The sequence below is a fragment of the Bombina bombina genome, chromosome 2 (genome assembly GCF_027579735.1).
Source record: "Bombina bombina isolate aBomBom1 chromosome 2, aBomBom1.pri, whole genome shotgun sequence".
In the NCBI taxonomy this organism is placed as follows: domain Eukaryota; kingdom Metazoa; phylum Chordata; class Amphibia; order Anura; family Bombinatoridae; genus Bombina; species Bombina bombina.
The window spans coordinates 83783092-83808766 of NC_069500.1; the positions used below are offsets into that span (position 1 = coordinate 83783092).

General features: G+C 40.9%; 1 protein-coding gene across 1 annotated transcript in view; it reads left to right on the plus strand.

Annotated features, from left to right (window-relative positions):
- The window catches only part of WDR7 (WD repeat domain 7), a 1007279-nt gene that overhangs the window by 494419 nt on the left and 487185 nt on the right, over window positions 1–25675 (plus strand).

A 25675-nucleotide genomic window follows, 5' to 3' on the forward strand; every position in this document is an offset into this window, starting at 1 on the left:
TTTAAAACAAATTTAGCAGCATAAAGAAATGTTCATCAAGTCTGAAAGATACCACTGCAGTGGGTTTGGGCTATGCAAACTAAACATGACAAACCTCAACAAAAAGCATATTGAAAACACATGCAGCAAACACAGTTGGATGGGCAAAACCTAATTCACTTAAATGAAGCAATTGAACAGAACTGGCAACCATTACAATGGAATAAACCATGATGATAGTATGAATGTGTCCTTTAAACAAACATATGCCAGTCCCGAAAATAAGAGATCAGGTGCCTTTATAATTTGCAGCATGGACCAGCTTTATAATCCAACAGGTAAGATTTTGACAATCCTGCAATAATAATCTTAAACTTATAAGTCAACCGAGGTAAAGACGTCCTCAAATGTTAACTTAGCATAATGACTTTTTGCAGAGTTAATGCATAACAGACATATCCCAATGGTGCAAGTAGAAATAATTAAACATACCCAAAAAGAAACAAAGTCTGACAATAGTATTAGATTAATTACTACCTTCAATTGTCAGTGGTCAAATATTAACCCTTTAAGGACACAGCTTTCAGTTTGCTCAATTGATTTATGACGGAAAAATTCCGTCATATGTCCTTAAGAGGTTAAAGATATACTATCTCAAAACTGGCATATACTAACCCTGGATGACAAAATTGCAGAAAAAGTGGGGAATAGACCACTACTGACCGCTAAAAAATCTCCTAACCTTAAAGATAAGTTAGTAAAAAGTAGGTTTGTACAGTCTGAACCAGCAACAAACTGGTTAAATAAGCAACAACAGGTGAAAGGAAGCTTTCCCTGTGGACATTGTGTCTATTGTCCCTACATGCTTAAAAGCAAATCATTTTCAGCTAATACAAGTAAAAATTATACTATTAGATGTTTTTCTAATTGTAATTCTGTGGGGGTTGTCTATCTCTTGAAGTGCTCCTGTCCCCTGTTCTACGTTGGTAAAACAAAACGAATGTTCAAGGACAGGGTACAGGAGCACAGAGATGACATCCTCTATGAAAGGGATACAAGTGTTGCTCGTCACTTCAGGGATGTGCACAATAGTAGTACTGTTTCTTTAAAATTTGTAGGGATTGACAGAGGAATCACAAACGGTAGAGGTGGAGATGAAGATAAATGTCTTTTAAATAAATAAGCAAGATGGATATACATGTTAAATACAGTGTCCCCGTTTGTCCTGAATGAAAGGATTGAGTTTGCTTCCTTTCTTGGCTAAAGTTGGAACTATATAATAATTCTTTGGTACATTTATCCCAGCCCATTATGAGACAAGAGTGAAATGGCCCTTTAAAACGTTAACATTGTTTGTGTTTTTTCTTTCCTCACTCAGTTTAAAATTCCTTTTGCTATTGCTTACGCAAGTCACTTAAAATATATAATTTTTACAATGTGACCCTTTTTTTTTTTATATATCAGGATTATAGTATACTATCTTGATTTAGAGCATATATTTCTTGATGCACTGTGTCCCAGATATTTCAGTAACATTAGTTTATATAACTCATGTAGCAATGTTTTATAGAATCGAAACATGCAGGTGATTTATATGGTGCAGTTGTGTTTTTTGCAAAACTGTTTAGTTTGTTTTCATCACATTTATATAAATGGCTAATTTGTATCATCTCAATTATGTTAAAGAAAATATATAATTATTTCTTAATGTAATGTTGGATGGGCAATGACCTTGCTGTCTCATCTGAATAAAGAGGCTTGGCCCGAGCAGCTTTTCTTACTGGCCAATCAATGAGAAAGTAGTGGCCACTCCTCTATCAAGGTGTAACAATATAAGCCAGAAGCCCGATGTGATTGACAGTCCTGACGAGGCCCCTGTTTCGCTCAGCATTATGGGGCGAAACGCGCGTCGACTTTTCTAAATGGAAGCAGCAAGTAGGACACCTGCAGTGTAAGCAGTTGATTTGACCTGCCCGGGAAATTCAAATAGAAGAAGCAAGCCTTGTTCTTGCGGTAAACAAGCGGTTACATCAAGCCGCCTGGAGTTGGTATAAACACAGAGGCGGAGGACTCCACCTACATAGTCCGTGTCCCTAATGAGCAAGGAGATACGTCTGGCTGTCGGGATAGGTGAGAATAGGATGTCTGAGGCTCATGTCCCGGTCCGCTGTATATTAGCCCTGTGATTTTGAATCCCGGACTTTGCTGCAGTTTCTATAAGCAGTTTGTTTCAACTTTTAAGATTAAAAAGAAATTGCTCCTCTAACAAGAAATTTGTTTATCATGCTGAAAAAATGTGCAAACGTTTCATTGAAAGAGGCTACTCTCACAACTTAGTTAAAAGAACTTTGAACAAAGTACGGAAATTAAATCGTCATGACCTCTTATATACCCAAAAAGAAACAAAGTCTGACAATAGTATTAGATTCATTACTACCTTCAATTGTCAGTGGTCAAATATTAAAGATATACTATCTCAAAACTGGCATATACTAACCCTGGATGACAAAATTGCAGAAAAAGTGGGGAATAGACCACTACTGACCGCTAAAAAATCTCCTAACCTTAAAGATAAGTTAGTAAAAAGTAGGTTTGTACAGTCTGAACCAGCAACAAACTGGTTAAATAAGCAACAACAGGTGAAAGGAAGCTTTCCCTGTGGACATTGTGTCTATTGTCCCTACATGCTTAAAAGCAAATCATTTTCAGCTAATACAAGTAAAAATTATACTATTAGATGTTTTTCTAATTGTAATTCTGTGGGGGTTGTCTATCTCTTGAAGTGCTCCTGTCCCCTGTTCTACGTTGGTAAAACAAAACAAATGTTCAAGGACAGGGTACAGGAGCACAGAGATGACATCCTCTATGAAAGGGATACAAGTGTTGCTCGTCACTTCAGGGATGTGCACAATAGTAGTACTGTTTCTTTAAAATTTGTAGGTATTGACAGAGGAATCACAAACGGTAGAGGTGGAGATGAAGATAAATGTCTTTTAAATAAAGAAGCAAGATGGATATACATGTTAAATACAGTGTCCCCGTTTGGCCTGAATGAAAGGATTGAGTTTGCTTCCTTTCTTGGCTAAAGTTGGAACTATATAATAATTATTTGGTACATTTATCCCAGCCCATTATGAGACAAGAGTGAAGTGGCCCTTTAAAACGTTAACATTGTTTGTGTTTTTTCTTTCCTCACTCAGTTTAAAATTCCTTTTGCCATTGCTTACGCAAGTCACTTAAAATATATTTTTTTTTCCAATTTGACCCTTTTTTTTATATATCAGGATTATAGTATACTATCTTGATTTAGAGCATTTATTTCTTGATGCACTGTGTCCCAGATATTTCAGTAACATTAGTTTATATAACTGATGTAGCAATGTTTTATAGAATCAAAACATGCAGGTGATTTATATAGTGCGGTTGTGTTTTTTGCAAAACTGTTTAGTTTGTTTTCATCACATTTATATAAATAGCTAATTTGTATCATCTCAATTATGTTAAAGAAAATATATAATTATTTCTTAATGTAATGTTGGATGGGCAATGACCTTGCTGTCTCATCTGAATAAAGAGGCTTGGCCCGAGCAGCTTTTCTTACTGGCCAATCAATGAGAAAGTAGTGGCCACTCCTCTATCAAGGTGTAACAATATAAGCCAGAAGCCCGATGTGATTGACAGTCCTGACGAGGCCCCTGTTTCGCTCAGCATTATGGGGCGAAACGCGCGTCGACTTTTCTAAATGGAAGCAGCAAGTAGGACACCTGCAGTGTAAGCAGTTGATTTGACCTTCCCGGGAAATTCAAATAGAAGAAGCAAGCCTGGTTATTGCGGTAAACAAGCGGTTACATCAAGCCGTCTGGAGTTGGTATAAACACAGAGGCGGAGGACTCCACCTACATAGTCTGTGTCCCTAATGAGCAAGGAGATACGTCTGGCTGTCGGAATAGGTGAGAATAGGATGTCTGAGGCTCATGTCCCGGTCCGCTGTATATTAGCCCTGTGATTTTGAATCCCGGACTTTGCTGCAGTTTCTATAAGCAGTTTGTTTCATTATTTCTACTTGCACCACTGGGATATGTCTGTTATGCATTAACTCTGCAAAAAGTCATTATGCTAAGTTAACATTTGAGGACGTCTTTACATCGGTTGACTTATAAGTTTAAGATTATTATTGCAGGATTGTCAAAATCTTACTTGTTGGATTATAAAGCTGGTCCATGCTGCAACTTATTAAGGCACCTGATCTCTTATTTTCGGGACTGACATATGTTTGTTTAAAGGACACATTCATACTATCATCATGGTTTATTCCATTGTAATGGTTGCCAGTTCTGTTCAATTGCTTCATTTAAGTGAATTAGGTTTTGCTCATCCAACTGTGTTTGCTGCATGTGTTTTCAATATGCTTTTTGTTGAGGTTTGTCATGTTTAGTTTGCATAGCCCAAACCCACTGCAGTGGTATCTTTTAGACTTGATGAACATTTCTTTATGCTGCTAAATTTGTTTTAAACACTTTTGCAATAAACTATCTGCATTTGAGTGAATCCTTGCATGTATGTTTTCTGTTTGGGTTTGATATTATCCCGCAGTCATATATATCTAAGATATTAGATTTAATAGATGATATTTTGAGTCCTAAAATCCCCTACTTTAGTCATGGTATCTCATATAGCTCTACTGTGCCTTCTTTTCTTTAGTTTCTGGAATAAATAAATTTAAGGGGTCTGCACCACGTTTGACAACAGCTGAAGCTGAGTCAACTGATTAATATAATTCAGAATAAACGTTCCCATTACTCTTTTATTGAGAAGAGTCCTGATATATTAAATAAAAACTTAAATAGGTTTCTCTTCCACAATTCCCTATTTTGTATCAATATATAGGAAGTGGCAAAGAGCACCACAGCAGAGCTGTATATATAGCCCCTCCCCTTCCCCTCTACCCCTAGTCATTCTCTTTGCCTGTGTTATACTAGGAAGACATGGTAAAGTGAGGTGTTAGTTTTAGTTTCTTCAATCAAGAAGTTTTTTATTTTAAATGGTACCGGTGCATACTATTTTCCTTAGGGGAATATGGAAGAAGATTTCTGCCCTGAGGTTTGATGATCTTAGCATTTGTAACTAAGATCCACGCTGGTTCCCACAAGACTTCTGAAGGTAACCATGAGACATCTTCAGTGTGGAGACCGGTTTCATGCTACAAGCAGCATTAAGGTATGTGCAGCCTTTTTTTCTGAGGAGACTTGGTGTATCAGAACTGGCTGGCATTTATTTCCCTGTATGGGAATGGGGTAAGCAGTTAAACCTATTTTAATAAGAGAGGTGTTACTGGAGTCCCTATTTTATATTTATCATTAGTTGATATTTGGGCATTATGTGACATGGGAGACTATATAAAAAACAATGTTTTATGTTTTTTATTTTTGGCACTTAAAACTTATTTGAGGGTTATATTGTGTGTGTATTTTTACTTTAGTGCAAAACTGCATTTCCATGCAGTGTTGTTTGGGCCTACTCCGACTTTTGACCTTAAGAGGCGGAGCCTATTTTGGCGCAATTTCTTCAGGCTTAGCAGCAGCAAACAGTAACTCGGTGGCTCCTGGACTGTGTAGCTGGTCTGAAGGGTTGGAAACTTGATTCGAAGTACCCTGGGGGCAGGTAGGCGCCACAGCAGAGCTGTGCAGAGTGTATTTTTATCTATCTTTTGACTACATGTTGATATAAGTACTTCTAAAGCCTTATTTCTGCCCTAGCTTCTTGGTGCAGTAATTTTTGGATTAACCAACGATATTAAGTTAAATTTGGGAATAATGTAACGTTTTTTGTGCATTTTGGAAAAATTGTTCACTTTTTCTTTTCTTAAAGGCACAGTACACATTTTCTCTTAAGTTTATTTTATGCTATAAATAAGTGTTTAAGCGACTTTTGTGGTATTACTAGTCTGTTCAACATGTCGGACATTGAGGTTTTTTTATTGTTCTATGTGTTAAGAAGCTATTGTGCAACCCCCTCTAACATTGTGTAACCTTTGTACTGAAAGGGCTTTACAATGTAAAAAGCATATTTTAAATAGAGTAAGTGTGCCTAGGGATGATTCTCAGTCTGAAGACCATCGGGATATGCCATCCAATTCTCCCCAAGTGTCATAACCTTTTATGCCTACACAAGCGACGCCTAGTACTTTTAGTGCATCTAATTCCTTTTTTCCTTTTTTTGCAGGAGATGGCTGCAGTTATGTCAACTACCCTTACAGAGGTATTGTCTAAATTACCAGTGTTGCAGGGTAAACGCAGTAGGTCAAGTATTAATGTAAATACTGAATCCTCTGATGCTTTATTAGCTATTTCCGATGTTCCCTCAGACGGCTCTGAGTTGGGGATCAGGGAATAACTGTCTGAGGGTGAAATTTCTGATTCAGGGAATGTTTGCCTCAGAAAGATTCGGATGCTATGTCATTTAAATTTAAGCTTGAACACCTCCGCCTGTTTCTTAGGGAGGTTTTAGCGACTCTGGATGATTGTGATCCTGTTGTGATTCCTCCAGAGAAATTGTGTAAAATGGATAAATATTTGGAAGTTCCTACTTACACTGATGTTTTTCCGGTTCCTAAGAGAATTTCGTAAATTATTAGTAAGGAATGGGATAGACCAGGTTTACTGTTTTCTCCCTCTCCTAATTTTAAGAAAATGTTTCCTATATCAGATACCATTCGGGACTCATGGCAAACGGCCCCTAAGGTAGAGGGAGCTATATCTTCCCTAGCTAAGTGTACTACTATACACATTGAGGGTAGTTGTGCTTTCAAGGATCCTATGGATAAGAAATTAGAGGGTCTACTAAAGAAATTATTTGTTAATCAGGGATTTCTTTTACAACCTACGGCTTGCATTGTTCCAGTAACTACTGCAGCAGCTTTTTGGTTTGAGGATCTAGAAGAGTCTCTTAAGGTTGAGACTCCATTAGATGACATTCTAGATAGAATTAAGGCTCTTAAGCTAGCTAATTCTTTTATTACTGATGCCGCTTTTCAAATTGCTAAATTAGCGGCAAAAAATGCAGGATTTGCTATTTTAGCACGTAGAGCATTGTGGCTCAAATCTTGGTCTGCTGATGTGTCATCAAAACATAAGCTTTTAGCTATTCCCTTTAAAAGTAAGACCCTTTTCTCCAACATAGGTGTGTCTGGTCCACGGCGTCATCCTTACTTGTGGGATATTCTCTTCCCCAACAGGAAATGGCAAAGAGCCCAGCAAAGCTGGTCACATGATCCCTCCTAGGCTCCGCCTTCCCCAGTCATTCTCTTTGCCGTTGCACAGGCAACATCTCCACGGAGATGGCTTAGAGTTTTTTGGTGTTTAAATGTAGTTTTATTCTTCAATCAAGAGTTTGTTATTTTAAAATAGTGCTGGTATGTACTATTTACTCTGAAACAGAAAAGAGATGAAGATTTCTGTTTGTATGAGGAAGATGATTTTAGCAACCGTTACTAAAATCGATGGCTGTTTCCACACAGGACTGTTGAGATGAAGTAACTTCAGTTGGGGGAAACAGTGGGCAGACTTTGCTGCTTGAGATATGACACATTTCTAACAAGACTTGGTAATGCTGGAAGCTGTCATTTTCCCTATGGGATCCGGTAAGCCATTTTCTTAGTTTTAAATATAAGAATAAAGGGCTTCACAAGGGCTTTAAAGACTGGTAGACATTTTTCTGGGCTAAAACGATTACTTTATAAGCATATTTAATGGTTTATAACTTTGAAGAGTTATTTTAATCTTGGGAATTGTGTTAAAAAAACGGCAGGCACTGTATTGGACACCTTTTTCACTGGGGGCCTTTTCTAGTCATAGGCAGAGCCTCATTTTCGCGCCACTAATGCGCAGTTGTTTTTGAGAAGCAAGGCATGCAGATGCATGTGTGAGGAGCTCAGATCCACTGAAAAAGCTTATTGAAGGCGTCATTTGGTATCGTATTCCCCTCTGGGCTTGGTTGGGTCTCAGCAAAGCAGATACCAGGGACTGTATAGGGGTTAAATGTAAAAACGGCTCCGGTTCCGTTATTTTAAGAGTTAAAGCTTTCAAATTTTTATTTTAAAACATTTTTTGTGCTTTGTTATCAAGTTTATGCCTATTAACATGTCTGAACCATCAGATAGACGATGTTCTGTATGTTCGGAAGCCAAGGTTCCTCTCCATTTAAATATATGTGATGAATGTGACAAACAAAGTAGGGACAATGATGCCACTGATAATAATGTTGCCCAAAATGATTCCTTAAGTGAGGGGAGTAAGCATGGTACTGCATCATCTCCTTCTATGTCTACACCAGTCTTGCCCACTCAGGAGGTCCCTAGTTCATCTAGTGCGCCAATCCTCCTTACTATGCAACAATTAACGGCTGTAATGGATAATTCTATTAAAAACATTTTAGCCAAAATGCCCACTTATCAGCGAAAGCGCGACTGCTCTGTTTTAGATACTGAAGAGCATGAGGACGCTGATGATAATGGTTCTGACATGCCCTTACACCAGTCTGAAGGGGCCAGGGAGGTTTTGTCTGAGGGAGAAATTTCAGATTCAGGAAAAATTTCTCAACAAGCTGAACCTGACGTTATTACATTCAAATTTAAATTGGAACATCTCCGCGCTCTGCTTAAGGAGGTGTTATCTACTCTGGATGATTGTGACAATTTGGTCATTCCAGAGAAATTATGTAAGATGGACAAGTTCCTAGAGGTCCCGGTGCCCCCCGAAGCTTTTCCTATACCCAAGCGGGTGGCGGACATTGTAAATAAAGAATGGGAAAGGCCCGGCATACCTTTTGTCCCTCCCCCTATATTTAAGAAATTATTTCCTATGGTCGACCCCAGGAAGGACTTATCGCAGACAGTCCCCAAGGTCGAGGGGGCGGTTTCTACTCTGAACAAACGCACCACTATCCCTATAGAAGATAGTTGTGCTTTCAAAGATCCTATGGATAAAAAATTAGAGGGTTTGCTTAAAAAGATGTTTGTTCAGCAAGGTTACCTTCTACAACCAATTTCATGCATTGTTCCTGTCACTACAGCAGCGTGTTTCTGGTTCGAAGAACTAGAAAAGTCGCTCAATAAACAATCTTCTTATGAGGAGGTTATGGACAGAGTTCAAGCACTTAAATTGGCTAACTCTTTTACCTTAGACGTCACTTTGCAATTAGCTAGATTAGCGGCGAAAAATTCAGGTTTTGCAATTGTGGCGCGCAGAGCGCTTTGGCTAAAGTCTTGGTCAGCAGATGTGTCCTCCAAGAACAAATTGCTTAACATCCCTTTCAAGGGGAAAACGCTGTTTGGCCCTGACTTGAAAGAGATTATTTCAGACATCACTGGGGGAAAGGGCCACGCCCTTCCTCAGGATAGGTCTTTTAAGGCTAAAAATAAAACAAATTTTCGTCCCTTTCGCAGAAACGGACCAGCCTCAAATTCTACATCCTCTAAGCAAGAGGGTAATTCTTCTCAAACCAAGCCAGCCTGGAGACCGATGCAAGGCTGGAACAAAGGTAAGCAGGCCAAGAAGCCTGCTACCGCTACTAAGACAGCATGAGATGTTGGCCCCCGATCCGGGACCGGATCTGGTGGGGGGCAGACTCTCTCTCTTCGCTCAGGCTTGGGCAAGAGATGTTCAGGATCCTTGGGCGCTAGAAATAGTTTCTCAAGGTTATCTCCTGGAATTCAAGGAACTACCCCCAAGGGGAAGGTTCCACAGGTCTAAATTGTCTTCAGACCAAATAAAAAGACAGGCATTCTTACATTGTGTAGAAGACCTGTTACAAATGGGAGTGATTCATCCTGTTCCATTAGGAGAACAAGGGATAGGGTTTTACTCCAACCTGTTCATAGTTCCCAAAAAAGAGGGAACATTCAGGCCAATTTTGGATCTCAAGATCCTAAACAATTTTCTCAGGGTTCCATCGTTCAAAATGGAAACCATTCGGACAATTCTTCCTACCATCCAGGAAGGTCAATTCATGACCACGGTGGATTTAAAGGATGCCTATCTACATATTCCTATCCACAAGGAACATCATCGGTTCCTAAGGTTCGCCTTTCTGGACCAGCGTTACCAGTTTGTGGCACTTCCATTCGGATTAGCCACTGCTCCAAGAATTTTCACAAAGGTACTAGGGTCCCTTCTAGCGGTGCTAAGGCCAAGGGGCATTGCAGTAGTACCTTACTTGGACGACATACTGATTCAAGCGTCGTCTCTGCCACAAGCAAAGGCTCATACGGACATTGTCCTAGCCTTTCTCAGATCTCACGGGTGGAAAGTGAACGTAGAAAAAAGTTCTCTATTCCCGTCAACAAGAGTTCTCTTCTTGGGAACAATAATAGACTCCTTAGAAATGAAGATTTTTCTGACAGAGGCCAGAAAATCAAAACTTCTAAGCTCTTGTCAAGTACTTCATTCTGTTCTTCTTCCTTCCATAGCGCAGTGCATGGAAGTAATAGGTTTGATGGTTGCGGCAATGGACATAGTTCCTTTTGCGCGAATTCATCTAAGACCATTACAACTGTGCATGCTCAGACAGTGGAATGGGGATTATACAGACTTGTCTCCGACGATCCAAGTAGATCAGAGGACCAGAGATTCACTCCGCTGGTGGCTGACCCTGGACAACCTGTCACAAGGGATGAGCTTCCGCAGACCAGAGTGGGTCATTGTCACGACCGACGCCAGTCTGGTGGGCTGGGGCGCGGTCTGGGAACCCCTGAAAGCTCAGGGTCTATGGTCTCGGGAAGAATCTCTTCTCCCGATAAACATTCTGGAACTGAGAGCGATATTCAATGCTCTCAAGGCTTGGCCTCGACTAGCAAAGGCCAAATTCATAAGGTTTCAATCAGACAACATGACGACTGTTGCATATATCAACCATCAGGGGGGAACAAGGAGTTCCCTGGCGATGGAAGAAGTGACCAAAGTAATTCAATGGGCGGAGATTCACTCCTGCCACTTGTCTGCAATCCACATCCCAGGAGTGGAAAATTGGGAAGCGGATTTTCTGAGTCGTCAGACATTTCATCCGGGGGAGTGGGAACTCCATCCGGAAATCTTTGCCCAAATAACTCAATTATGGGGCATTCCAGACATGGATCTGATGGCGTCTCGTCAGAACTTCAAGGTTCCTTGCTACGGGTCCAGATCCAGGGATCCCAAGGCGACTCTAGTAGATGCACTAGTAGCGCCCTGGACCTTCAACCTAGCTTATGTATTCCCACCGTTTCCTCTCATTCCCAGGCTGGTAGCCAGGATCAATCAGGAGAGGGCTTCGGTGATCTTGATAGCTCCTGCGTGGCCACGCAGAACTTGGTATGCAGACCTGGTGAATATGTCATCGGCTCCACCATGGAAGCTACCTTTGAGACGGGACCTTCTTGTTCAAGGTCCGTTCGAACATCCGAATCTGGCCTCACTCCAACTGACTGCTTGGAGATTGAACGCTTGATTTTATCAAAGCGTGGGTTCTCAGATTCTGTCATTGATACTCTTATTCAGGCTAGAAAGCCTGTAACTAGAAAAATTTACCATAAAATATGGAAAAAATATATCTGTTGGTGCGAATCTAAAGGATTCCCATGGAACAAGATAAAAATTCCTAAGATTCTATCCTTTCTACAAGAGGGTTTGGAGAAAGGATTATCTGCAAGTTCTTTGAAGGGACAGATTTCTGCTTTATCTGTTTTACTTCACAAAAAGCTGGCGGCTGTGCCAGATGTTCAAGCTTTTGTTCAGGCTCTGGTTAGAATCAAGCCTGTTTACAAACCTTTGACTCCTCCTTGGAGTCTCAATTTAGTTCTTTCAGTTCTTCAAGGGGTTCCGTTTGAACCCTTACATTCCGTAGATATTAAGTTATTATCTTGGAAAGTTTTGTTTTTGGTTGCAATTTCTTCTGCTAGAAGAGTTTCAGAGTTATCTGCTCTGCAGTGTTCTCCTCCTTATCTGGTGTTCCATGCAGATAAGGTGGTTTTGCGTACTAAACCTGGTTTTCTTCCGAAAGTTGTTTCTAACAAAAATATTAACCAGGAGATAGTTGTGCCTTCTTTGTGTCCGAATCCAGTTTCAAAGAAGGAACGTTTGTTGCACAATTTGGATGTAGTTCGTGCTCTAAAATTCTATTTAGAGGCTACAAAGGATTTCAGACAAACATCTTCCTTGTTTGTTGTTTATTCTGGTAAAAGGAGAGGTCAAAAAGCAACTTCTACCTCTCTCTCTTTTTGGCTTAAAAGCATCATCCGATTGGCTTATGGGACTGCCGGACGGCAGCCTCCTGAAAGAATCACAGCTCACTCCACTAGGGCTGTGGCTTCCACATGGGCCTTCAAGAACGAGGCTTCTGTTGATCAGATATGTAAGGCAGCGACTTGGTCTTCACTGCACACTTTTAACAAATTTTACAAATTTGATACTTTTGCTTCTTCGGAGGCTGTTTTTGGGAGAAAGGTTTTGCAAGCCGTGGTGCCTTCCATCTAGGTGACCTGATTTGCTCCCTCCCATCATCCGTGTCCTAAGGCTTTGGTATTGGTTCCCACAAGTAAGGATGACGCCGTGGACCGGACACACCTATGTTGGAGAAAACAGAATTTATGCTTACCTGATAAATTACTTTCTCCAACGGTGTGTCCGGTCCACGGCCCGCCCTGGTTTTTTAATCAGGTCTGATGAATTATTTTCTCTAACTACAGTCACCACGGTTTCATATGATTTCTCCTATGCATATTCCTCCTTTACGTCGGTCGAATGACTGGGGAAGGCGGAGCCTAGGAGGGATCATGTGACCAGCTTTGCTGGGCTCTTTGCCATTTCCTGTTGGGGAAGAGAATATCCCACAAGTAAGGATGACGCCGTGGACCAGACACACCGTTGGAGAAAGTAATTTATCAGGTAAGCATAAATTCTGTTTTTGGGCCAGAATTGAAGGAGATCATTTCTGATATTACAGGTGGTAAGGGCCATGCCCTACCTCAGGATAGGTCAGTTAAAATGAGGGGTAAACAGAATAATTTTTGTTTCTTTCGGAACTTTAAAGGAGGACCCCCGCTTCTTCTTCTTCCACAAAGCAGCATGAAGGGGTGGCCCCCCCTGATCCGGGACCGGATCTAGTAGGGGGCAGACTTTCTTTCTTTGCTCAGGCTTGGGCAAGAGATGTTCAGGATTCCTGGGCACTAGAAATAGTGACCCACGGTTATCAATTGGAATTCAAGGATTTTCTCCCAAGAGGGAGATTTCATCTTTCAAAATTATCTGCAAACCAGATAAAGAGAGAGGTGTTGTGTTTAAGACCTTTTTACTATGGGAGTAACCTGTCCTGTTCCAAAATTGGAACTGGGACAGGGGTTTTACTCAAACCTATTTGTGGTCCCCAAAAAAGAGGGAACGTTCAGACCCATTTTGGACCTCAAGTGTCTAAACAAATTTCTAAGAGTTCCATCATTCAAGATGGAGACAATTCAAACGATTTTGCCAATGATCCAGGAGGGTCAATATATGACTACCGTGGATTTGAAGGATGCTTACCTTCATATTCCATTCCACAAAGATCATCATCGGTTTCTAAGGTTTGCCTTCTTGGACAAACATTATCAGCTCGTGGCTCTTCCTTTTGGGTTGGCCACAGCACCCAGAATCTTCACAAAGGTTCTAGGGTCTCTTTTGGCGTTTCTCAGACCGCAAGGGATAGCAGTGGTGCCTTATCTGGACAATATTCTGATTCAGGCGTCAACATATCATCTAATAAAATCTCAGAGGTCAGAAAATTAAAGATTTTGAATGCTTGCCGAGCACTTCTGTCCATTCCTCGGCCATCAGTGGCTCAGTGTATGGAGGTAATCGGATTAATGGTAGCAGCAATGGACATTGTTCTGTTTGCTTGCTTTCATCTCAGACCACTGCAACTGTGCATGCTCGGTCAGTGGAATTGGAATTATGCGGATTTATCTTCAAAGATAATTCTGGATCAAGAGGCTAGAAACTCTCTTCTTTGGTGGTTGTCGCCAGATCATCTGTCCCAGGGGACTTGTTTCCGCAGACCCTCGTGGGTGATAGTGACAACAGATTCCAGCCTTCTGGGCTGGGGTGCAGTTTGTAACTCCCTGAAGGCTCAGGGTGTTTGGACCCAGGTGGAGTCTCTACTTCCAATCAATATTCTGGAACTGAGAGCAATATTCAATGCGCTTCAGGCGTGGCCTCAGTTGGCTTTGGCCAAATTCATCAGATTCCAGTCGGACAACATAACGACTGTGGCATATGTCAATCATCAGGGGGGAACAAGGAGTTCCTTAGCGATGATAGAAGTATCCAAGGTAATCAGTTGGGCAGAGGCTCACTCTTGTCATCTGTCAGCGATCTACATCCCAGGAGTAGAGAACTGGGAAGCAGATTTTCGAAGTCGACAGACTTTTCATCCCGGGGAGTGGGAACTTCACCCGGAGGTATTTGCCTCATTGATTCTCAGATGGGGCAGACCAGAATTGGATTTGATGGCATCTCGTCAGAATGCCAAGCTTCCAAGATACGGATCCCGGTCAAGGGATCCTCAGGCAGAACTGATAGATGCCTTGGCAGTACCTTGGTTGTTCAGCCTAGCTTATGTGTTTCCACCGTTTCCTCTCCTCCCACGCGTGATTGCTCGAATCAAACAGGAGAGAGCTTCAGTGATCCTGATAGCGCCTGTGTGGCCACGCAGGACTTGGTATGTGGATCTAGTGGACATGTCCTCTCTGCCACAGTGGATACTTCCGTTGTGACAGGACCTTCTCATTCAAGGTCCTTTCCAACATCCAAATCTAATTTCTCTGCAACTGACTGCGTGGAGATTGAACGCTTGATTTTATCGAAGCGAGGATTCTCTGATTCAGTTATCAATACTTTACTGCGTAAATATCTTTATTGGTGTGAATCCAAGGGCTACTCAAGGAGTAAAGTTAGGATTCCTAGGATTTTGTCTTTTCTCCAAGAAGGATTGGAGAAAGGGTTATCAGCACGTTCCTTAAAGGGACAAATTTCAGCTTTGGCAATTCTGTTTCACAAACGTTTGGCAAATGTATCAGATGTTCAGTCTTTTTGTCAGGCTCTATCTAGAATTAAGCCTGTATTTAGACCTATTACTCCTCCCTGGAGTTTGAATTTAGTTATTCAAGTACTGCAAGGGGTTCCGTTTGATCCTATGCATTCTATAGATATTAAACTATTATCTTGGAAATTTCTGGTTTTGGTTGCTATTTCTTCTGCTCAAAGAGTTTCTGAGCTTTCAGCATTACAGTGTGATTCGCCTTATCTCATATTTAATTCTGATAAGGTGGTTTTACTTACCAAACCTGGGTTCCTTCCTAAGGTTGTTTCGAATAAGAATATTAATCAGGAAATTGTTGTTCCTTCCTTGTGTCCTAATCCTTCTTCTAAGAAGGAGTGTCTGTTACATAACTTGGACGTAGTCCGTGCCTTAAAGTTTTACTTACAGGCAACTAAGGATTTCTGTCAATCATCTTCATTATTCATTGTTTATTCTGGAAAGCGTAGGGGTCAGAAAGCTACGGCTACCTCTCTTTCTTTTTGGCTGAGAAGTATCATCCGCCTGGCATATGAGACTGCTGGACAGCAGCCTCCTGAAAGAATTACTACTCATTCTACTAGGGCTGTGGCTTCCATATGGGCTTTTAAAACGATGCATCTGTGGAACAGATTTGTAAGGCTGCGACTTGGTCGTCCCTTCACACTTTTTTCAAGTTTTACAAATTTGATACTTTTGCTTCTTCTGTTTGGGAGAAAGGTTCTTCAAGCAGTGGTGCCTTCCTTTTAGGTTCCTGTCTTGTCCCTCCCTTTCATCCGTGTCCTATTGCTTTGGTATTGGTTTCCCACAAGTAAGGATGAAATCCGTGGACTCGTCATATCTTTGTAAAAGAAAACAAAATGTATGCTTACCCGATAAATTACTTTCTTTTACGATATGACGAGTCCACGGCCCTCCCTGTTATTTTAAGACAGGTTTATTTTATTTTTTGAAAACTTCAGTTACCTCTGCACATTTTTAGCCTTTCCTTTTCTCTTCCTATAACCTTCGGCCGAATGACTGAGGCTGGAGAGGAAGGGGAGGGGCTATATATACAGCTCTGCTGTGGTGCTCTTTGCCACTTCCTGTTAGCAGGAGGTTAATATCCCACAAGTAAGGATGAAATCCATGGACTCGTCATATCGTAAAAGAAAGTAATTTATCAGGTAAGCATAAATTTAGTTTTGTAAAAGATTTATGTTCATCAAGGTCTCCAAAGGCAACCTGCGGTGTGTATTGCCACCATGACTAGTGTGGCATCTTATTGGTTCAACACCTTGTCTGATTCTCTTCATGTAGAGACTTCCTTGGATGAAATTCAAGATAGGATTAAAGCGCTTAAGTTGGCCAATTCCTTTATTGTAGATGTAATTTTACAGGTTTTTAGACTAGGAGCTAAAAACTAGTTTTGCTGTCTTAGCCCGCAGGGCGTTATGGTTGAAATCCTGGTCTGCGGACATTTACTCTAAAGTCAAGCTTCTGGCGATTCCTTACAAGGGCAAAACCTTGTTTGGACCCGGTTTGGCAGAAATTATCTCTGATATTACTGGTGGAAAAGGGTCTTTTCTACCTCAAGATAAGAAGAATAGACCTAAAGAACGCCAGAGTAATTTTCGTTCCTTTCGTAACTTCAGAGGAAAAACCTTCCCCTTCTTCTTCCAAGCAGGAACAATACAAGTCTTCTTGGAAACCCAATCTGTGTTGGAACAAGGGGAAGCAATCAAAGAAACCCGCAGGCGATTCCAACTCAGTATGAAGGGTTTGCCCCCGATCCGGGATCGGATCAGGTGGGGGACAGACTTTCTCAGTTCTCTAAAGCCTGGATACAAGATGTCCCAGATCCCTGGACTGTGGACATAGTATCCCAGGGTTACAAATTGGAATTCAAGACTTTCCCTCCCAGAGTGTCAGGGTGCCAGGAATCAGACTGAGACGAGAAGTGCAAAAATAATCACACCTTTATTAATAGCAAAAAATAATAAAAAGTCCACAAGTCAAATAACAAGCCAGGAGTCAAAACCAGAGCTGGTAGTCAGACGAGCCGAGTCAGGAGCCAAAGCGAATAGTCAGACGAGCCGGAATCAGGAACAAGGAAAACAGCAGAGCCAGGAACAAGCCAGGGATCAGGAACCAGGAAGGACGTCAGGCAGCCAGGTTATACACAGGAACTTTCACAAACAAGTGTGAGACAACGCAAAGGCAACGCATACTGAACAGAGGCCCTTTAAATAATAAGTGATGACATCACAATTCTGAGACTGCATCCTGTCTCACACGGATGATGCACACTTGTCTGGCCATAAAAGGAAGTGCAGGAAATTAGCAGCATCCCCCACAATGCACCATAGTCAGCAAGAGAGGTGAGTAAAATGGCTGCCAGCAGCACATGGCAAACAAACATGGAAAAATCCCTGACACAGAGGCAGATTCCTTCTCTCAAGATTATCTGCAGACCAGAGAAAGAGAGAGGCATTCTTGAAATGTATACAACATCTTTCCTCCCTTGGAGTGATAGTTCCAATTCCAGTGATGCAGGAACATGTTCTCTGGTTCTACTCCAACCTATTTATGGTTCCCAAAAAAGAGGGAACTTTCCGTCCCATTCTGTACTTGAAGTGTCTAAACAAGTTTCTCAAAGTTCCATCCTTCAAGATGGAGACTATACGCTCTATTCTTCCTTAAGTACAAGAGGGTCAGTTCATGACAACCATAGACCTAAAGGATGCATATCTTCATGTTCCTATTCACAGGGACTATCACAGATTCCTGAGATTTGCCATTCTGGACAAACATTTCCAGTTTGTGGCCCTTCCATTTGGTCTAGCCACGGCTCCCAGACTTTTTTCAAAAGGTTCTGGGGGCTCTTTTGGCAGTGATCAGTTCTCGTGAAATTGCTGTGGCACCCTACCTGGACGGCATATTGGTTCAGGCACCATCTTTTTAACTAGCGAAATCTCACACAAAGATATTGATGTATTTTCTTCGTTCCCACGGATGGAATGTGAATCTGGAAAAAAAATCTCCCTTTCCCCTGCTACAAAAGTTGTGTTCTTAGGGACCATAATAGATTCTCTATGGATGAAGATTTTTCTGACAGAGGTCAGGAAAAACAAAAGCATTTCCTTTTGCTTCACTCTTGAGGCATCTGCTCATCCTTTAGTGGATCAATGTATGGAGGTAATCAGTATGATGGTGGCTTCCATGGACATCATTCCTTTTGCTCAATTCTGTTTGAAAACTCTCTAGTTGTGCATGCTCAGTCAATGGAAGGGCGACCATGTGGATCTATCTCAGAGAATAGAGTTAGATCAGTTGTCAATGGATTATCTCCCGTGGTGGATTTCTCAGGAACATCTGTCTCAGGGCACATGCTTCCGGAGACCTTCCTGGGTGATCGTGACAACGGACGCCAGCCTGCTGGGCTGGGGAGCAGTCTGGAACTTGTTAAAAGCTCAGGGCCTTTGGACTCGGGAGGAGTGCTCTTCCCATCAACATCTTGGAGTTGAGGGTGATTTACAATGCTCTTTTGGCTTGGCCTCAGTTGTCCTCAGCCCAGTTTATCAGGTTCCATTCAGACAACATAACCTCTGTGGATTACATCAATCACCAGGGAGGAACTCAGAGTTCCTTAGCCATGAAGGAGGTTACTCAGATTCTTCAGTGGGCAGAGACCCACAATTGCTGTCTATCTGCCATCCACATTCTAGGAGTAGACAACTGGGAAGCGGATTTTCTGAGCATACAGACTTTTCATCCCGGGGAGTGGGAACTCCATCCAGAGGTGTTTTCCAGCTTAGTCCTCATATGGGGGTGCCAGAGTTAGATCTGATGGTGTCCCGTCAGAACGCCAAACTTCCAAGGTACGGTTCAAGGTCAAGAGATCCGCAGGCCATTCTGATCGATGCTCTGGCGGTTCCTTTGGTTTTCAGATTGACATAACTGTTTTCTTTGTTTACTCTCCTTCCACAAGTCATTGTTTGTATCAAGCAGGAGAGGGCATCAGTGATTCTTATAGCCCCTGCGTGGCCTCGCAGTATCTGGTTTGCAAATCTAGTGGAGATGTCATCTCTCCCACTTTGGAGACTACCTCTGAGGAAGGACCTCCTGATTCAGGGTCCCTTCCTTCATCCAAATCTCGTTTCTCTGAAGCTGGCTGCTTGCAGATTGAACGTTTAATTCTGTCTAATTGTGTTGTTTCTGAGTCGGTCATTGATACCATGATTCAGGCTTGCAAGCCTGATACTAGAAAGATTTACTATAACATATGATGTAAATATCTTTATTGGTGTGAATCCAAGGGCTACTCTTGGAGTAGAATTAGAATTACTAGAATTTTATCTTTTCTTCAGGAAGGCCTGGAGAAGGGATTGCCAGTCAGTACCCTGAAGGGTCAGATTTCTGCTTTATCAGTTTTACTACATAAACGTTTGGCGGATGTGCCAGATGTGCAATCTTTTTGTCAGGCCTTGGTCAAAATCTGGCCTGTCTTTAAAGGAACACTAACCCCATTTTTTTTTTTTCATGATACAGATAGAGCATGCAATTTTAAGCAACTTTCTATTTTACTCCTATTATCAATTTTTCTTCGTTCTCTTGCTATTTTTATTTAAAAAGTAGGAATGTGATGCATAGTAGCTGGGCCATTTTTGGTTGAGAACCTGGGTTATGCTTGCTTATTGGTGGGTGAATGTAAGCCTCCAATAAGCAAGCACTATCCATGATGTTGAACCTAAAATAGGCTGGCTGCTAAGATTTACATTCCTGCTTTTAAAATAAAGATAGCAAGAGAACGAAGAAAAATTGATAATAGGAGTAAATTAGAAAGTTGCTTAAAATTTCATGCTCTATCTGAAACATAAAAAAATTTGGGTTCAGTGTTCCTCTAAGTCTGTTGCTGCTCCTTGGAGCCTTAACCTTGTTCTTAAAGTTTTACAGCTTGCTCCATTTGAGCTGTTGCATTCCATAGACATTAAGTTGTTATCTTGGAAAGTTTTGTTTCTTGTTGCTATCTCTTCTGCTCGAAGAGTCTCGCAACTCTCAGCTCTGCAGTGTGAGTCCCCTTATCTTATTTTCCATGCTGATAAGGTGGTTCTTCGTACTAAGTTAGGTTTCCCTCCTAAGGTTGTTTTTAATAGAAATATCAATCAGGAAATTGTTGTTCCCTCTCTGTGTCCTAATCCTCCTTCTTCCAAAGAACGTTTGTTACACAATTTGGATGTTGTACATGCTCTTAAATTCTACTTACAGGCGACTAAGAATTTTCGCCAGTCCTCTGCCCTCTTTGTCTGTTTCTCTGGGAAACGTAAAGGTCAGAAAGCTACTGCTACTACGCTTTCTTTTTGGTTACAAAGTATAATTCGTTTGGCTTATGAGACTGCTGGACAGCAGCCTCCTGAGAGAATTATGGCTCATTCCACAAAAGCTGTTTCCTCTTCTTGGGCTTTCAAAAATGAAGCTTCTGTGGAACAAATTTGCAAGGCTTTTTGCCTCCTCCTGCTGGCCAGGAATGATATTCCCAACGGTAATTACTCAAGCCGTGGACTCACCATATCCGAAAATAAATAAATTTATCAGGTAAGCATAAATTTTGTTTCTTTCATGTAATTAGCAAGAGTCCATGAGCTAGTGACGTATGGGATATACATTCCTACCAGGAGGGGCAAAGTTTCCCAAACCTTAAAATGCCTATAAATACACCCCTCACCACACCCACAATTCAGTTTTTACAAACTTTGCCTCCGATGGAGGTGGTGAAGTAAGTTTGTGCTAGATTCTACGTTGATATGCGCTCCGCAGCAAGTTGGAGCCCGGTTTTCCTCTCAGCGTGCAGTGAATGTCAGAGGGATGTGAGGAGAGTATTGCCTATTTGAATGCAGTGATCTCCTTCTAAGGGGTCTATTTCATAGGTTCTCTGTTATCGGTCGTAGAGATTCATCTCTTACCTCCCTTTTCAGATCGACGATATACTCTTATATATACCATTACCTCTGCTGATTCTCGTTTCAGTACTGGTTTGGCTATCTGCTATATGTAGATGAGTGTCCTGGGGTAAGTAAGTCTTATTTTCTGTGACACTCCTAGCTATGGTTGGGCACTTTGTTTATAAAGTTCTAAATATATGTATTCAAACATTTATTTGCCTTGACTCAGAATGTTCAACTTTCCTTATTTTCAGACCGTCAGTTTCATATTTGGGATAATGCATTTTAATTTAACATATTTTACCTTAAAATTTGACTTTTTCCCTGTGGGCTGTTAGGCTCGCGGGGGCTGAAAATGCTTCATTTTATTGCGTCATTCTTGGCGCGGACTTTTTTTGGCGCAAAAATTCTATTTCCGTTTCCGGCGTCATACGTGTCGCCGGAAGTTGCGTCATTCTTTGACGTTATTTTGCGCCAAAAATGTCGGCGTTCCGGATGTGGTGTCATTTTTGGCGCCAAAAGCATTTAGGCGCCAAATAATGTGGGCGTCTTTTTTGGCGCTAAAAAATATGGGCGTCATTTTTGTCTCCACATTATTTAAGTCTCATTATTTATTGCTTCTGGTTGCTAGAAGCTTGTTCACTGGCATTTTTTTCCCATTCCTGAAACTGTCATTTAAGGAATTTGATCAATTTTGCTTTATATGTTGTTTTTTTCTTTTACATATTGCAAGATGTTCCACGTTGCAACTGAGTCAGAAGTTACTACAGGAAAATCACTGCACAGTGCTGGAGCTACCAAGCTAAGTCTGCTATAAACTTTTGGTATCTGTTTCTCCAGCTGTTATTTGTATTGCATGTCATGTCAAACTTATTAATGCAGATAAAATTTCCTTTAGTACTGTTACATTACCTGTTGCTGTTCCGTCAACATCTAATTTTCAGAGTGTTCCTGATAACATAAGAGATTTTATTTATTTTAAATCCATTAAGAAGGCTATGTCTGTTATTTCTCCTTCTAGTATACATAAAAGTCTTTTAAAACTTCTCTTTTTTTCAGATGAATTTTTAAATGAACATCATCATTCTGATACTGATAATGGTTCTTCTGGTTCAGAGGTTTCTGTCTCAGAGGTTGATGCTGATAAATCTTTGTATTTGTTCAAGATGGAATTTATTCGTTCTTTACTTAAAGAAGTGTTATTTGCATTAGAAATAGAGGATTCTGGTCCTCTTGATACTAAATGTAAACGTTTAAATAAGGTTTTTAAATCTCCTGTAGTTATTCCAGAAGTGTTTTATCTCCCTGATGCTATTTCTGAAGTAATTTCCAGGGAATGGAATAATTTGGGTATTTTATTTACTCCTTCTAGACGTTTAAGCAAATTATATCCTGTGCCATCTGACAGATTAGAGTTTTTTGGGACAAAAATCCCTAAGGTTATGGGGCTGTCTCTACTCCTGCTAATGTACTACTATTCCTATGGCAGATAGTACTTCATTTAAGGATCCTTTAGATAGGAAAATTGAATCCTTTCTAAGAAAAGCTTACTTATGTTCAGGTAATCTTCTTAGACCTGCTATATTTTTAGCGGATGTTGCTGCAGCTTCAACTTTTTGGTTAGAAGCTTTAGCGCAACAAGTAACAGATCATAATTTTATAGCATTATTATTATTCTATAACATGCTAATAATTTTGTTGGTGATACCATCTTTTGATATCATTAGAGTTGATGTCAGGTATATGTCTCTAGCTATTTTAGCTAGAAAAGCTTTATGGATTAAACTTGGAATGCTGACATGTCTTCTAAGTCAACTTTGCTTTCCCTTTCTTTCCAGGGTAAATATTCATTTCGTTCCTTTCCTCACAAGGAACAAAAGCCTGATCCTTCATCCTCAGGAGCGGTATCAGTTTGGAAACTATTTCCAGTTTGGAATATATCCGAGCCTTATAGAAACCTATAGCCAGCTCCTAAGTATCTATGAAGGTGCGGCCCTTATTCCAGCTCAGCTGGTATGGGGCAGATTACGTTTTCTTCAAAGAAATTTGGATCAATTCCGTTCTTAATCTCTGGTTTCAGAAACATTGTTTCAGAAAGGTACAGAATTGGCTTCAAGTTAAGGCCTCCTGCTAAGAGATTCTTTTCTTTCCCGTGTCCCAGTTAACACAGCAAGGCTCAGCATTTCTGAAATGTGTTTCAGATCTAGAGTTGGCTGGAGTATTTATGCCAGTTCCAGTTCTGGAACAGGGGCTGGGGTTTTATTTTATCTCTTCATTGTACCAAAGAAGGTCAATTCCTTCAGACCAGTTCTGGATCTATCATTATTGAATCGTTATGTTAGGATACCAACATTCAAGATGGTTACTGTAGGTCTATCCTGCCTTTTGTTTAGCAAGGGCATTATATGTCTACAATAGATTTACAGGATGTGTATCTGCATATTCCGATTCATCCAGATCACTTTTAGTGTCTGAGATTCTCTTTTTAGACAAGCATTACCAGTTTTGTGGCTCTACCGTTTGGCCTAGCCTCAGTTCCAAGAATTTTTTTCAAAGGTTCTCGGTGCCCTTCTTTCTGTAATCAGAGAATAGGGTTTTGGTATTTCCTTATTTGGACGATATCTTGGTACTTGCTCAGTCTTCTCATTTTCGTAGAATCTCATACGAATCGACTTGTGTTGTTTCTTCAAGTTCATGGTTGGAGGATCAATTTACCAATCAGTTCATTGATTCCTCAGACAAGGGTAACCTTTTTAGGTTTCTAGATAAATTCAGTGTCTATGACTCTGTCCTTGTCAGACAAGAGAAGTTTAACATTGATATCAGCTTGTCAAAACCTTCAGTCACAATCATTCCCTTTGGTAGCCTTATGCATGGAAATGTTGGGTCTTAGGACTGCCGCATCAGATGCGATCTCCTTTGCTCGTTTTCACATGCGACCTCTTCAGCTCTGTATGCTGAACCAATGGTGCAGGGATTACTCAAAGATATCTCAATTAATATCTTTAAACCGATTTTACGACACTCTCTGACATGGTGGACAGATCACCATCGTTTAGTTCAGGGGGCTTCTTTGTTCTTCCGACCTGGACTATAATCTCAACAGATGCTAGTTTTACAGGTTGGGGAGCTGTGTGGGGGTATCTGACGGCACAAGGGGTTTGGGAATCTCAGGAGGTGAGATTTCCGATCAATATTTTGGAACTCCGTGCAATTTTCAGAGCTCTTCAGTCTTGGCCTCTTCCGAAGAGAGAGTTGTTCATTTGTTTTCAGATAAGACAATGTCACAACTGTGGCATACATCAATCATCAAGGACTCACAGTCCTCTGGCTATGAAAGAAGTATCTCGAATTTTGGTTTGGGCGGAATCCAGCTCCTGTCTAATCTCTGCGGTTTATATCCCAGGTATGGACAATTGGAAAGCGGATTATCTCAGTCGCCAAACGTTGCATCCGGGCGAATGGTCTCTTCACCCAGAGGTATTTCTTCAGATTGTTCAAATGGGGGAACTTCCAGAAATAGATCTGATGGCTTCTCATCTAAACAAGAAACTTCCCAGGTATCTGTCCAGATCCCGGGATCCTCAGGCGGAGGCAGTGGATGCATTTTCACTTCCTTGGAAGTATCATCCTGCCTATATCTTTCCGCCTCTAGTTCTTCTTCCAAGAGTAATCTCCAAGATTCTGAAGGAATGCTCGTTTGTTCTGCTGGTAGCTCCGGCATGGCCTCACAGGTTTTGGTATGCGGATCTTGTCCGGATGGCCTCTTGCCAACCGTGGACTCTTCCGTTAAGACCAGACCTTTTGTCTCAAGGTCCTTTTTTCCATCAGGATCTGAAATCCTTAAATTTTAAGGTATGGAGATTGAACGCTTGATTCTTGGTCAAAGAGGTTTCTCTGACTCTGTGATTAATACTATGTTACAGGCTCGTAAATCTGTATCCAGAGAGATATATTATAGAGTCTGGAAGACTTATATTTCTTGGTGTCTTTCTCATCATTTTTCTTGGCATTCTTTTAGAATACCGAGAATATTACAATTTCTTCAGGATGGTTTAGATAAGGGTTTGTCCGCAAGTTCCTTGAAAGGTCAAATCTCTGCTCTTTCTGTTCTTTTTCACAGAAAGATTGCTATTCTTCCTGATATTCATTGTTTTGTACAAGCTTTGGTTCGTATAAAGCCTGTCATTAAGTCAATTTCTCCTCCTTGGAGTTTGAATTTGGTTCTGGGGGCTCTTCAAGCTCCTCCATTTGAACCTATGCATTCATTGGATATTAAATTACTTTCTTGGAAAGTTTTGTTCCTTTTGGCCATCTCTTCTGCCAGAAGAGTTTCTGAATTATCTGCTCTTTCTTGTGAGTCTCCTTTTCTGATTTTTCATCAGGATAAGGCGGTGTTGCGAACTTCTTTTGAATTTTTACCTAAGTTGTGAATTCCAACAACATTAGTAGAGACATTGTGGTTCTTTCATTATGTCCTAATCCTAAGAATTCCAAGGAGAAATCGTTGCATTCTTTGGATGTTATTAGAGCTTTGAAATATTATGTTGAAGCTACTAAGTCTTTCCGAAAGACTTCTGGTTTATTTGTTATCTTTTCCGGTTTTAGAAAGGCCAGAAAACTTCTGCCATTTCTTTGGCATCTTGGTTGAAATCTTTATTTCATCTTGCCTATATTGAGTTGGGTAAGACTCC